Here is a 12405-nt window from a genome sequence, read left to right as displayed (position 1 = left end):
GTTGATTCCTAACTGATTCAATGTAGAATCAACAGAAATATGCGTGCAGAACCACATTCAGATGAAGGTTGAATCAACGTTGATTCCTAACTGATGAAATGTAATATCAACACAAATATGCATGTAAATTGACATACAGATGATGGTTGAATCAACATTGATATAATGTCAGTTATGGTTGAAACCCTAACGTTGATTCAACATACAAGTCACCGACCACTTTCAACGTTGTTTCAATGTCAGCGTTCAACGTTGATTCAATGTTTCTGGCTGACATTGATTCAATGTTGTTTCAATCATTCTGTGATATCTGATAATGATACACTGGGATGTGCATTTCTAGACTGAACTGAGTAACATTTAAAACAGTGTTTACATTGATTTCTTGTCAGCTTCTTTAGTTCTTTTATTTTCAAAAAAGGTATATAACCGAAAACTTTTTGTGCAAAATTTGCAACAATATTGCTTATATTTTAGTTTATCAGAAGATATGAAAAGTGAATAAATTTTTACATTCACAGTACCGAAGGTGAAAGTTTGTCGTATCTCCTGGTCGTTTGTTATATCTCGTGGTCTTTTTCTGATAGCAATTTTTCTGGTGCCTCCGCCATTTTTCTTTTCAATGTCACAAACATAGACACAATATAAGGATAGACGCCTCATGGACCGTTCCCGCCTATTGTCGCTGACGAGATTTAGTTCGGCCATCTTGGAGCGGTACACCACTCCACTCAGCTTATGTGTTTAGCAGGCACCATGACGTATCAGCGCATTTAATCGATCATAAAACGCTTTTTTGTTACTGGAAACCATATTCAAACATCTATCAAAGCTACATTTATAATTAATTGTATTATTTAAGTATGTTTTTAATACATAGTTCAGCATATTTAAATATGCTTAGTGGCTATAACAATAGAATAGGAATGCAATATTCTGATACTGATGTATGATGAGCATATTAAAAAGCACAGTCGTTCATAATTTATTTAATAAATTATTTAGTAATATCAATACATATTTATATAACTATATAAACACAAATAAATAATGATTAATAATGGCATAAAATAAATAATGATTAATACTGAATAATATCCCAGATAGCACACGATGTTAAATCAACGTTAGAAAATAGTTAGAATTGTTGATTTTAGGTTGAAGTCGACAAATAACGGTGGATCAACCATCAAACAACCATCCAATCAAACCGTTGAAACTGTGTCATTGAATGAATGTTGTTTTGTGCTTGAAATCTGATGACTGAAATGCCGAGGTCTGATTAATGGTTGATTTTTGGTTGAAGTCGACAAATGACGGAGGATCAACCGTCAAACAACCATCCACCTCTAGCCAAGTAACTAACGTTGAAAGTGTGTCATTAAATCAATGTTATTTTGTCGTTGAAATCTAATGACTGAAATGTATTTGTCTGATCAACATCTCATCAATGTCAGCCGTTTTGTTGCACCCCTTCCCCTCCTCTCCACCTCATCCGAGCTCTGGGTCAGAGCATTTTATTACTGAGCGGGGGTTATCACATTTTAAATTAACCACTATAAAGGATAGTGGGTGCTGATTCCTTTCTGTACATTTTCTTACTTGTTCATAACAATTCTCACTGACTGTTTGACACAAAAACATCTACAACTTACTACAAGGAGTGGAGCGGTCCACCCCCACCATTTGCATGAGTGGGATGGCCCAACCACACAGCTGCTTCGCTGTTGGCTTGTTGGCAAAAGATGTTAATTCAATGTTGAATTATTATTACGAAGGTTGCATGTATGGTTGTGGTCAACAATTGACGGTGGATCAACTAAGAAAATAGTTGAACCAACTTAATTGAATTGCTTCTGTAGGTAACAAGCAATTCGATTAAGTTTATCGAACTGAATTTATTAAATTTATCCAACTTAATTTATTAAGTTTAACAAATCCAATATATTAGAATCATCCAACTCAATTTGTAAATTTATTTTTAACAAATTTATTAAGCATGTTTAAGATAACAGATTTAAGTCAGTCTTACTCAAATCATTTAGTTTACTTCAAAAATGGTAAATAAACTTACATAGCACTTTTCCAGTCATTTTGACCACTGAAACCACTTTACACTAGAGTCACATTCACACAATTATTTAATACACAGATCAGTTGGGGTTAAGTGCCCAGGGGGTCACATTGGCATGTGGCAGGAGGGAGCTGGAATTGAACCATCAACCTTCTGATCACAAGACAACTGCTCTACCCACAGAGCCACGGTGGCCTACCAGGGAATCTGTCCCTGGTTAGCTTGAGTCATTGTGTCAGACGAGGGATACAAATGTGGTATCGAACTTAATTATTTCAAGTAAAGTCAAAGTGATTCCAGTGTGTTTCAGCACTGGTCCTCCAAGCCCTGCAAGTTTAGACATTTCCCTAATTCGGCACACATGATCTTAATTGATGTCTGATTAACGGGGTTTTGCTGAAATGAAAACACGCAGGTCAGTTTGCCTTGAGGACAAGGTTTGCGGAAGAACTTGTGATTTAAATGTTCAATCAATGGAAGCTGGTTTTCACAACTCTTTCCCCCCAACTCCCACCCCTCACCTGGGCCCATCTACCCCTCAATCTCCTCACCCTTTCCACCCTCCTCCTCTCCTCCTTGGGCTCCGGGTGAAACAATTTTAATTTTAGGTGAGGGTTTTAAATTTTCACATTTTATTTTGTTAAAGATCTTTTTGGCTCTAGTGGCATTTATTTGATAAGTTAATTGACAAAAAAGGGGGAAGACATGCAGCAAAGGTTGCCAAGGCCAGGAATCGAGCCTTCAACAGCTGCATCAAGGACTAGGGCAGGGGTGGGCAACTGTGTCTCTACTTCAACACACTTGAGTCAAATAATAAGGTCGTTAGCAGGACTCTGGAGAACCTGACTGCACTGAGGAGGTGATTCAGCTATTGGATCCAGGTGTGTTCTACAAGGGAGACATCTAAGAGTTGCAGGACACCGGCCCTCGAGGACCAGGATTAGCCCACCCCTAAGGCCTCTATGTGTCCAATCTGTGCAGTTTGTTGCACTCCTCATTACCTTCTCATCTCCCCCTACTCCCTCCCATAACTCTCCACACCCACCTGTCCCAATCCTACAGCCGTTTTGCTGCTGGCTTGTTTGCAACTGGCTTCTGAATTGAATTCTCCTCTGAGCAGTTTTATGGTAAGTTTTTCAATATTACTTTGATMTTAAATGTGTTTATTGAAAAATAAGGGCATTGTTTTGTGCCCATAGTAATCCTGGTTATTTTGGGGCAAAACAGATATTTTTAATAATTGAGGTCATGTCTCATTTTGTATTATTTTCATCCTGCCCACCACTCCAGGCCTAAGTATGAAATCCTGCGAGATTTTGTGAGATTTGAGTTTTTAAAATAGGGCGGGGGTCTGGGAGAGCATGTGGTGGACAAGGAAGTGTAAAGCTGGCTGCTCCAAGTGGGCTTTAAATTGTTGTGATAGTAATCACTTGTTTTTCATTTTTTATCATGACGTGCTTAGATGTGTCTCTGTTCCAGAACAACTGAGTTAGATGATTGCATGACAGTCTGCAGCCATCAAGAAGTGCAGAAGGTTGTTAATCATCCACAGATTAAATCCAGGTGAGGCAGAAAGGAAACACTTAAAACATGTAAGGCAGGTGAAACACTGAACTAAACCTGCNCCCCACCATTTGCATGAGTGGGATGGCCCAACCACACAGCTGCTTCGCTGTTGGCTTGTTGGCAAAAGATGTTAATTCAATGTTGAATTATTATTACGAAGGTTGCATGTATGGTTGTGGTCAACAATTGACGGTGGATCAACTAAGAAAATAGTTGAACCAACTTAATTGAATTGCTTCTGTAGGTAACAAGCAATTCGATTAAGTTTATCGAACTGAATTTATTAAATTTATCCAACTTAATTTATTAAGTTTAACAAATCCAATATATTAGAATCATCCAACTCAATTTGTAAATTTATTTTTAACAAATTTATTAAGCATGTTTAAGATAACAGATTTAAGTCAGTCTTACTCAAATCATTTAGTTTACTTCAAAAATGGTAAATAAACTTACATAGCACTTTTCCAGTCATTTTGACCACTGAAACCACTTTACACTAGAGTCACATTCACACAATTATTTAATACACAGATCAGTTGGGGTTAAGTGCCCAGGGGGTCACATTGGCATGTGGCAGGAGGGAGCTGGAATTGAACCATCAACCTTCTGATCACAAGACAACTGCTCTACCCACAGAGCCACGGTGGCCTACCAGGGAATCTGTCCCTGGTTAGCTTGAGTCATTGTGTCAGACGAGGGATACAAATGTGGTATCGAACTTAATTATTTCAAGTAAAGTCAAAGTGATTCCAGTGTGTTTCAGCACTGGTCCTCCAAGCCCTGCAAGTTTAGACATTTCCCTAATTCGGCACACATGATCTTAATTGATGTCTGATTAACGGGGTTTTGCTGAAATGAAAACACGCAGGTCAGTTTGCCTTGAGGACAAGGTTTGCGGAAGAACTTGTGATTTAAATGTTCAATCAATGGAAGCTGGTTTTCACAACTCTTTCCCCCCAACTCCCACCCCTCACCTGGGCCCATCTACCCCTCAATCTCCTCACCCTTTCCACCCTCCTCCTCTCCTCCTTGGGCTCCGGGTGAAACAATTTTAATTTTAGGTGAGGGTTTTAAATTTTCACATTTTATTTTGTTAAAGATCTTTTTGGCTCTAGTGGCATTTATTTGATAAGTTAATTGACAAAAAAGGGGGAAGACATGCAGCAAAGGTTGCCAAGGCCAGGAATCGAGCCTTCAACAGCTGCATCAAGGACTAGGGCAGGGGTGGGCAACTGTGTCTCTACTTCAACACACTTGAGTCAAATAATAAGGTCGTTAGCAGGACTCTGGAGAACCTGACTGCACTGAGGAGGTGATTCAGCTATTGGATCCAGGTGTGTTCTACAAGGGAGACATCTAAGAGTTGCAGGACACCGGCCCTCGAGGACCAGGATTAGCCCACCCCTAAGGCCTCTATGTGTCCAATCTGTGCAGTTTGTTGCACTCCTCATTACCTTCTCATCTCCCCCTACTCCCTCCCATAACTCTCCACACCCACCTGTCCCAATCCTACAGCCGTTTTGCTGCTGGCTTGTTTGCAACTGGCTTCTGAATTGAATTCTCCTCTGAGCAGTTTTATGGTAAGTTTTTCAATATTACTTTGATMTTAAATGTGTTTATTGAAAAATAAGGGCATTGTTTTGTGCCCATAGTAATCCTGGTTATTTTGGGGCAAAACAGATATTTTTAATAATTGAGGTCATGTCTCATTTTGTATTATTTTCATCCTGCCCACCACTCCAGGCCTAAGTATGAAATCCTGCGAGATTTTGTGAGATTTGAGTTTTTAAAATAGGGCGGGGGTCTGGGAGAGCATGTGGTGGACAAGGAAGTGTAAAGCTGGCTGCTCCAAGTGGGCTTTAAATTGTTGTGATAGTAATCACTTGTTTTTCATTTTTTATCATGACGTGCTTAGATGTGTCTCTGTTCCAGAACAACTGAGTTAGATGATTGCATGACAGTCTGCAGCCATCAAGAAGTGCAGAAGGTTGTTAATCATCCACAGATTAAATCCAGGTGAGGCAGAAAGGAAACACTTAAAACATGTAAGGCAGGTGAAACACTGAACTAAACCTGCCAATTACTGATTCAGTCTGTTGTTTCTTGGATTGGTAACTGGTTAAATCGAACTGGTCTATTATTACTGGTGTGGGATCTTTATCTGCACGTGGACATTTTGTAATGAATTTAATAAACTTATTTGGAAATATTTGTAGTTGTTTGAAGATTAAACCAGCTATTTGATGGAAGTTTATTCTGTATAAATCATACATTTTCCCAACTACAGTATAAATCACCTTTTGCTCTATGCAGATCCACATTCAGAGGATGGTTGAATCAACATTGATTCCTAACTGATTCAATGTAGAATAAATACAAATATGCATGCAAATCCACGTTCAGATGAAGGTTGAATCAACATTGAATCAACATCTTAGAATTTCTCATTATTTATTTTGTAAAGAGGAATGGTCAAAAATACCTTCATCCAGGATCCAGGAACTCATTAAAGGCTACAGGAAGCAACTAGAGGCTGTTATTTTTGCAAAAGGAGGATCTTAGTCCAATAAACCTAATTTCAATACTGAAATATTACTGTGTCCATAAGTTATTGGTCGTATCAAACTGAAATATCTGTTACAAACATCCAAATATTTAGAGATAAAAATAAATAAGATTAATAGGGGTGCTCAAACTTTTTCATATGACTGTATATTTGTATATCCAACTACAGAGAAGACGGTGCCTTACCAGCCATGATGAACCTCGCCAGTCTACTAAATATTACTGATCTAGGCATCACAAAATACAAGACGGCATGTAATTAACATCAAGTGATCTAACTTAAAAACAGTCATTAGACTTTATGAGCAAAATATTAGGCAGCTACTTTATCCTTATGTTGCCTTGCCGATGGATACATGTTGGCCTCAGTCTAAAATGTCCATATGGATCTGAAAAACCTGCTGCAATGCCGGTTTTTGGCCTGTTCTTCAGGCTGTTGGCCTGAAGAACAGGCCAACAGCACCAGACGTGACTATTCATTGTTCCTGCCAGAAATGTTGACATGACCGTACCTGAGATTTCAGTTATGGTACTGTTTTTCAAAAAGACAAATTAAAAATGAAAACTTGAATCTTTAAACAAAGTCGCTGTTTTTTGTAGAGGACATATATACATCGTTAAAGTTTATTTAGGTTTAAATGTTATCAACTCGTATAACTAGGCTCTTTCACTTAAATGTGTTCATGGCAATGAAAAGAAATGCCCAACTTAGCACCCTTTTCCAAGTATCAGTTAAAGCATCAGCTAACATAGGGCCCTATGTAATACGTTTTATTTTCCAAATTATGTTGTTTCCCCCAAAAAAACGTAATTTTTTTGGGGGGGGGGAATTAAGTTTTTTTTTTCCCAAAGTGAGGTAATGTTTGGGGGGAAGAATTAACCCACTTTTTGGGAGAGGTATCCCAAAAAAAGTCTGTAATTATGGAGTAAATAAAAAACAATCCAATAAATCAATAGCCTGAGTTCCACATTTTTCTGTTTAGGTTCTACAGAAATGTGGTTCAATAGGGCAGATATTAAACCTTTTTACAGTCAATTAATGCACTGTATGTTCAAAACGGTAGTAGTTACTATATATACAGTTCCTAAGTCAAGAAAATAGATGCCATAAAAAATATTTTTTGCAACATGTCCAGGCTGCTAGAGAGCAAAAAGGGTGAATAGAGTACAGCAAATGTAATTTATTTAATCTTTTTTAACTTTTAAAATCTGGAGGTGTGAAACTTCCTGGGTTATGAAACCCAGGAACCTCAGAGGTAAGGATCTAAGTTCTATCAGGAATACACATAAAACTACTGCTAATCATGCCAGAATCCGAAATGGTAAAAATTACTAATTTCACTCACATATGGCTCCTCAGTGCTCATGCCCGGAAATAGAAAAAAAAAACAACAAAAAACATTTTGATGCTATTTTTAATTGTTTTTCTTATAGTTCTTTAAGAAAAAAAACAGAATAGGCCAAAATTGGTATGAAACTGCTGCTACAAATCTTGATAAGTGCAACTTTTAAATAATCTTCAGTGTCCCAATAATACATAGAAAAAATGTTGAAGCAAAAAATGTCACTGCCAAAAGAGCTAATAAATTTACACTAGTTTTCTAAATGAAGTACTACAAGTTAAATTTTCTATTTATACATTAAGATAAAACTACGTTTTGCCTCAGGTCATGTTTTACAGAGAGCAGTAAGAGGGAGCAGTGTGAAGGAGGATGGACTTTTTGGGTGCATTCTGGCTGACTCGGTAATTAAACCACATACAGCTCAGTTGTTTTATGCAAAAAATAGCACGATATAGAGTCACTGTTACTGCTAGACGGAAACCATATCCAAAAAACAATCATCTTCTCTACTACGCAAGGCCTACATCATGTTCTCGCATGAAGTATGTGCATGCATCTTAGTATAAGACACACGCACGCACGCTACAGGCTGACTAAATGGGATTAAATGTAATTTTACGGTCGCAAAAAAAGAGCAAAAAGCTGAATGTTAGCAGTATGAGGAAAAATACGAACAACAAACACCAAACGGACAACTTTAGCAACTACTTACACTTGGTTAATGATTTATTTGGTTATTAGAGCCATGCTTATATAAATACACAAACTCAACGGGGTAAACATTTAATTTTAAATGTGTTTAAAGTACTTTATTTAGCTATTAACTGTAAATCAACATTCTATACACGTCATTGTCGAGAAGCGCTAGCACAGAGGAATGTGCGAATAGACCAAATTATACTTTTTCCAGCAAAAATTTTAGAGCAACAGAAAAAAAAAACACAGGGGGAAAATGTGGAAAAATAAACTTTAGCATTGACAAACGACGCAAGCATGGCTCTGCGTCCACACGGCACAGTAACAGAATTGAACTTCCACCATTTTTCAGTACATTGGCAGCTGCCTTCCCTGCTGTACTGGAAATATGCAATAAGTTGAGGAAAAACTCACCCGCGGATGGTTTGTTGAGTCTTCTCGCTTTTTCTGCAGTGGGGCTTTAACAGACTCGATGAAACCGAGAAGAAATTTCCTGTGTCCCTGCTGCAAACGGTTGTGTTTTTGGTGTGTCCAAATTTCCTGTCGACAACTCTGATTTAACTTTTAACTGCACCGTACTTCTCCGGTCCATAACTCCCTGGCCCTATGCTCAGCCATTTTCCAGCTCAGCACGGCGCAGGGAAGGAGAGTGCGTGGGAACTACTGAGCTGTGAACGAAAACGAACGAAACCACGCGGAAAAGACCGAACGATTTCGGAGAGCTCCATCTTCTAAGCTGGAAACCTGAAACTACCAATCAATCTCCATCTGTACTTGCCTGCACTTTATTTAACGTCACTGTAAACTACCTCGTACTACAAAGAACTATTGTTTGTATACGTTTTTGAGGTCTGTGGTCTATTTATTGCTTTTCTTAATGCTCCATTTCTACTCCTGTCTACAAAAGAAAAACAGATTTTTTTTGTGTGTGAGTATTTATAACTATTAAAATAATTAAAATTAAAATCAAACATGTTAGTTAATATGTTTGATCATAAATGATAAGTGCTTTCGTTTCTTGCCCCAAATCATACCTAAACATTTTCAGTAAGATGATTCTTTGTCAAAACATAAGAGCCAGATGCAACTTCATAAACTCTAATAATAATAAAGCCACCATAGCTTTGACAAGGTAATTGACCCTTCTGTTTTCCTGTAACTCAATAGAATATTCCTTATCTGGGGTCTATGTTTGCAATGAACCTAAAGCAGCAATATCTTAACAGGTTTTAGTTGGGTATGCATTACTTGCAAGCATCGCAGCACTCTCTAGCATAATGTTTTTCCTAATATCACACTTTTCCCAAACGCACATGTGACACAATTATCAAGAACACCGGAGCTCCTCAAGGGTGCGTTCAAAGCCCCTGCCTTTTACCCTGTAAGATGCCATGCAGGGTCACCCACAGCTCCATCATGTCTGGCATCACCACAGCACTAAAGCCCTAACACCGAGGAGTCAAGATGCAGGAACTAACTAGAATACATTTAGAGAGCAGTGACATGATTCCAAATGTTGATTCAGTCAACAGTTGTTCTCATTTGTTGTGAAGTGTCCAACAGAGAACATCCAGGGGTGAAAGTAGGCGGGTACGGTCGGGTACTGCGTACCCCTAAAAGATTTAGAGGGGGTACGCAGAATCTGCAAGAGAGGGGAGCGGCTGTCTGCTGTAAAAAAAAAAAAAACAAAAAAAAAATCAATGAGTGCATGTGCAGCCACTAATCAGCCAAGACTGATTAGTTTTTCAAGAACAATTTAAAACACGGCTTAATCAGTTAATAAATAGTTCCCGCCCACCCCCAATTTCATATTGTTTCTGAGCTGTTCGTGCTTTACTAGAGCAGGGTGCCATACGTCAATCTCGGCGGTAGGTCACAAACTGAACGCCGCCAGGATGCTGCATGAGACCAGCACGTCCTCCTCTGACTCCTTATCAAAACGTTCGTAACTTTATTAAAGAACAAGAAAAACAAAAAATCAACAAGGTGTTCATATTAATGACGCAACAAAAAAAATATCAGTAATTATTGTTTCTACAAGGTGTTGCGCAAATCTGTGCGTTTCGGTTCCATTACCAAAATAACTAGCAGAGCAGGAGTTTAAAATTAACTAATCAACCACCGCTGTGTTCGGGGAGCACTTATTAATAATTGCAAAAACAAATATCAAATCTGAAAACCTAATAGCTTAACGGACTGAATGTTATGGCTTAAATGACAAATAGAGACAGAGAATAAAAAGGTGTGAGTGGTTTTGAGTTGATCACCTGCTCGGGTTGTTTTACCTTTGTTTACCTTTGCTGTGACGCATTACAGCCGCCACAGTTTCTGAACGTTCAATGACAAACTTGGACTAATTATCTCATTCTTTGTGAGTATACGTCTTTCACAACAAATAAATATGTTTAAGTATTTAATAAACAAATGGCTTCTACCGTGATAATTATGTGAAATTAAATTAATTGCCTAATATTAAAAAAAACAACCAGATAGCACAGAATGATTGAAACGACATTGAATCAATGTCAACCAGAAACATTGAATCAACGTTGAACGCTGACATTGAAACAACATTGAAAGTGGTCAGTGACTTGTGTGTTGAATCAACGTTAGGGTTTCAACCATAACCGACATATCAATGTTGATTCAACCATCATTTGTATGTCAATTTACATGCATATTTGTGTTATTGCATTGAGTCAGTTAGGAATCAACATTGATTCAACCTTCATCTGAATGTGGTTCTGCACACATATTTCTGTTTATTTTACATTGAATCAGTTAGGAATCAACATTGATTNTCTGTTTATTTTACATTGAATCAGTTAGGAATCAACATTGATTCATCCATCATCTGAATGTGGTTCTGCACACATATTTCTGTTTATTTTACATTGAATCAGTTAGGAGTCAATGTTGATTCAACCTTCATCTGAACGTGGATCTGCATGCATATTTGTTTATTCTACATTGAATCAGTTGGGAATCAATGTTGATTCAACCATCATCTGAATGAGGATCTGCACACATTTCTGTTGATTCTACATTGAATTAGTCAGGAATCCACATTGACTCAACCTTCATCTGATTGTGGATCTATATGCACATTTGGGTTGATTTCATATTGAATGAAAGCTAAGGATTTATGTACATTTTTAGGTCTGATAGGTCTACATAACATACCACTAAAAGTTTCTTCACTGGTGTTATATTATTGGCAGATCATGGGTAAACTGTACAAAAGTTTATAAATAACATAGGCCTGATATAACATTTTATTTAAGAAAAGAGGGACGGATCTTTAAACATATTTGACTCCTTTTTGACTGTCAGAATAACAGTCTATTGTCCACAGAAGAACAGAGTCCATGAGGTTAAGCTTTGTACTGTATGAACCAGGGAAACAGTACAAGTTGTGGTAACCCCAGTTTCACTCTGGTTGGTGTCACTTTGATTCCTTGTGATGTCTTCCTCTCATTCTAGCGTGTAATGATGCCACTTCGACAGTTTTACTGCAGTCTTCAAGAGTCAGCTTTCGGTCAAACTGCAGAGCAACGGCTGAAAAACACAAAAATAAAAGTGAGGAAGGTGCCGGGTAGAAAGATGATAAACATTTGAAAAGTTCTGAAAGACATTGAAATGTTAAACAGTGTACTGGTTACAGGTCTGAGAACAAATACAAACCATATAGTTCCCCATGTACACTTACTGTTATATTAATATTTATCTTAATTGTTCATTAATATTTATCTTAATGTTTACATATACAACTACATTTACCTATGAAGCTGCAGTCTAAATCTCACAAAATCTCGCAGGATTTCATACTTAGGCCTGGAGTGGTGGGCAGGATGAAAATAATACAAAATGAGACATGACCTCAATTATTAAAAATATCTGTTTTGCCCCAAAATAACCAGGATTACTATGGGCACAAACAATGCCCTTATTTTTCAATAAACACATTTAAGATCAAAGTAATATTGAAAAACTTACCATAAAACTGCTCAGAGGAGAATTCAATTCAGAAGCTGGTTGCAAACAAGCCAGCAGCAAAATGGCTGCTTGGTTGGGACAAACCACTAGTGTAAAAAGGGGGAGTTGGACTGTACAACTCCTAGTAGAGACTTGTAGATGTTTTTGTGTCAACACATTATG

General features: G+C 37.7%; 1 protein-coding gene across 1 annotated transcript in view; it reads right to left on the bottom strand.

Moving 5' to 3' along the window:
• The window catches only part of pik3r2 (phosphoinositide-3-kinase, regulatory subunit 2 (beta)), a 91540-nt gene extending 82599 nt beyond the window's left edge, over positions 1-8941 (bottom strand). Inside the window, exon 1 of the mRNA XM_008433459.2 lies at positions 8662-8941. The gene's annotated coding sequence lies outside the window, so the exon portion shown is untranslated. The remainder of the gene's footprint in view (positions 1-8661) is intronic.
• Positions 8942-12405: the final 3464 nt, after the last annotated feature.

Source organism: Poecilia reticulata, linkage group LG17 (genome assembly GCF_000633615.1).
Source record: "Poecilia reticulata strain Guanapo linkage group LG17, Guppy_female_1.0+MT, whole genome shotgun sequence".
Taxonomy (NCBI): Eukaryota; Metazoa; Chordata; class Actinopteri; order Cyprinodontiformes; family Poeciliidae; genus Poecilia; species Poecilia reticulata.
Note: the sequence above shows the minus strand (reverse complement) of the source record. Positions and strands in the feature narration are given on the sequence as shown.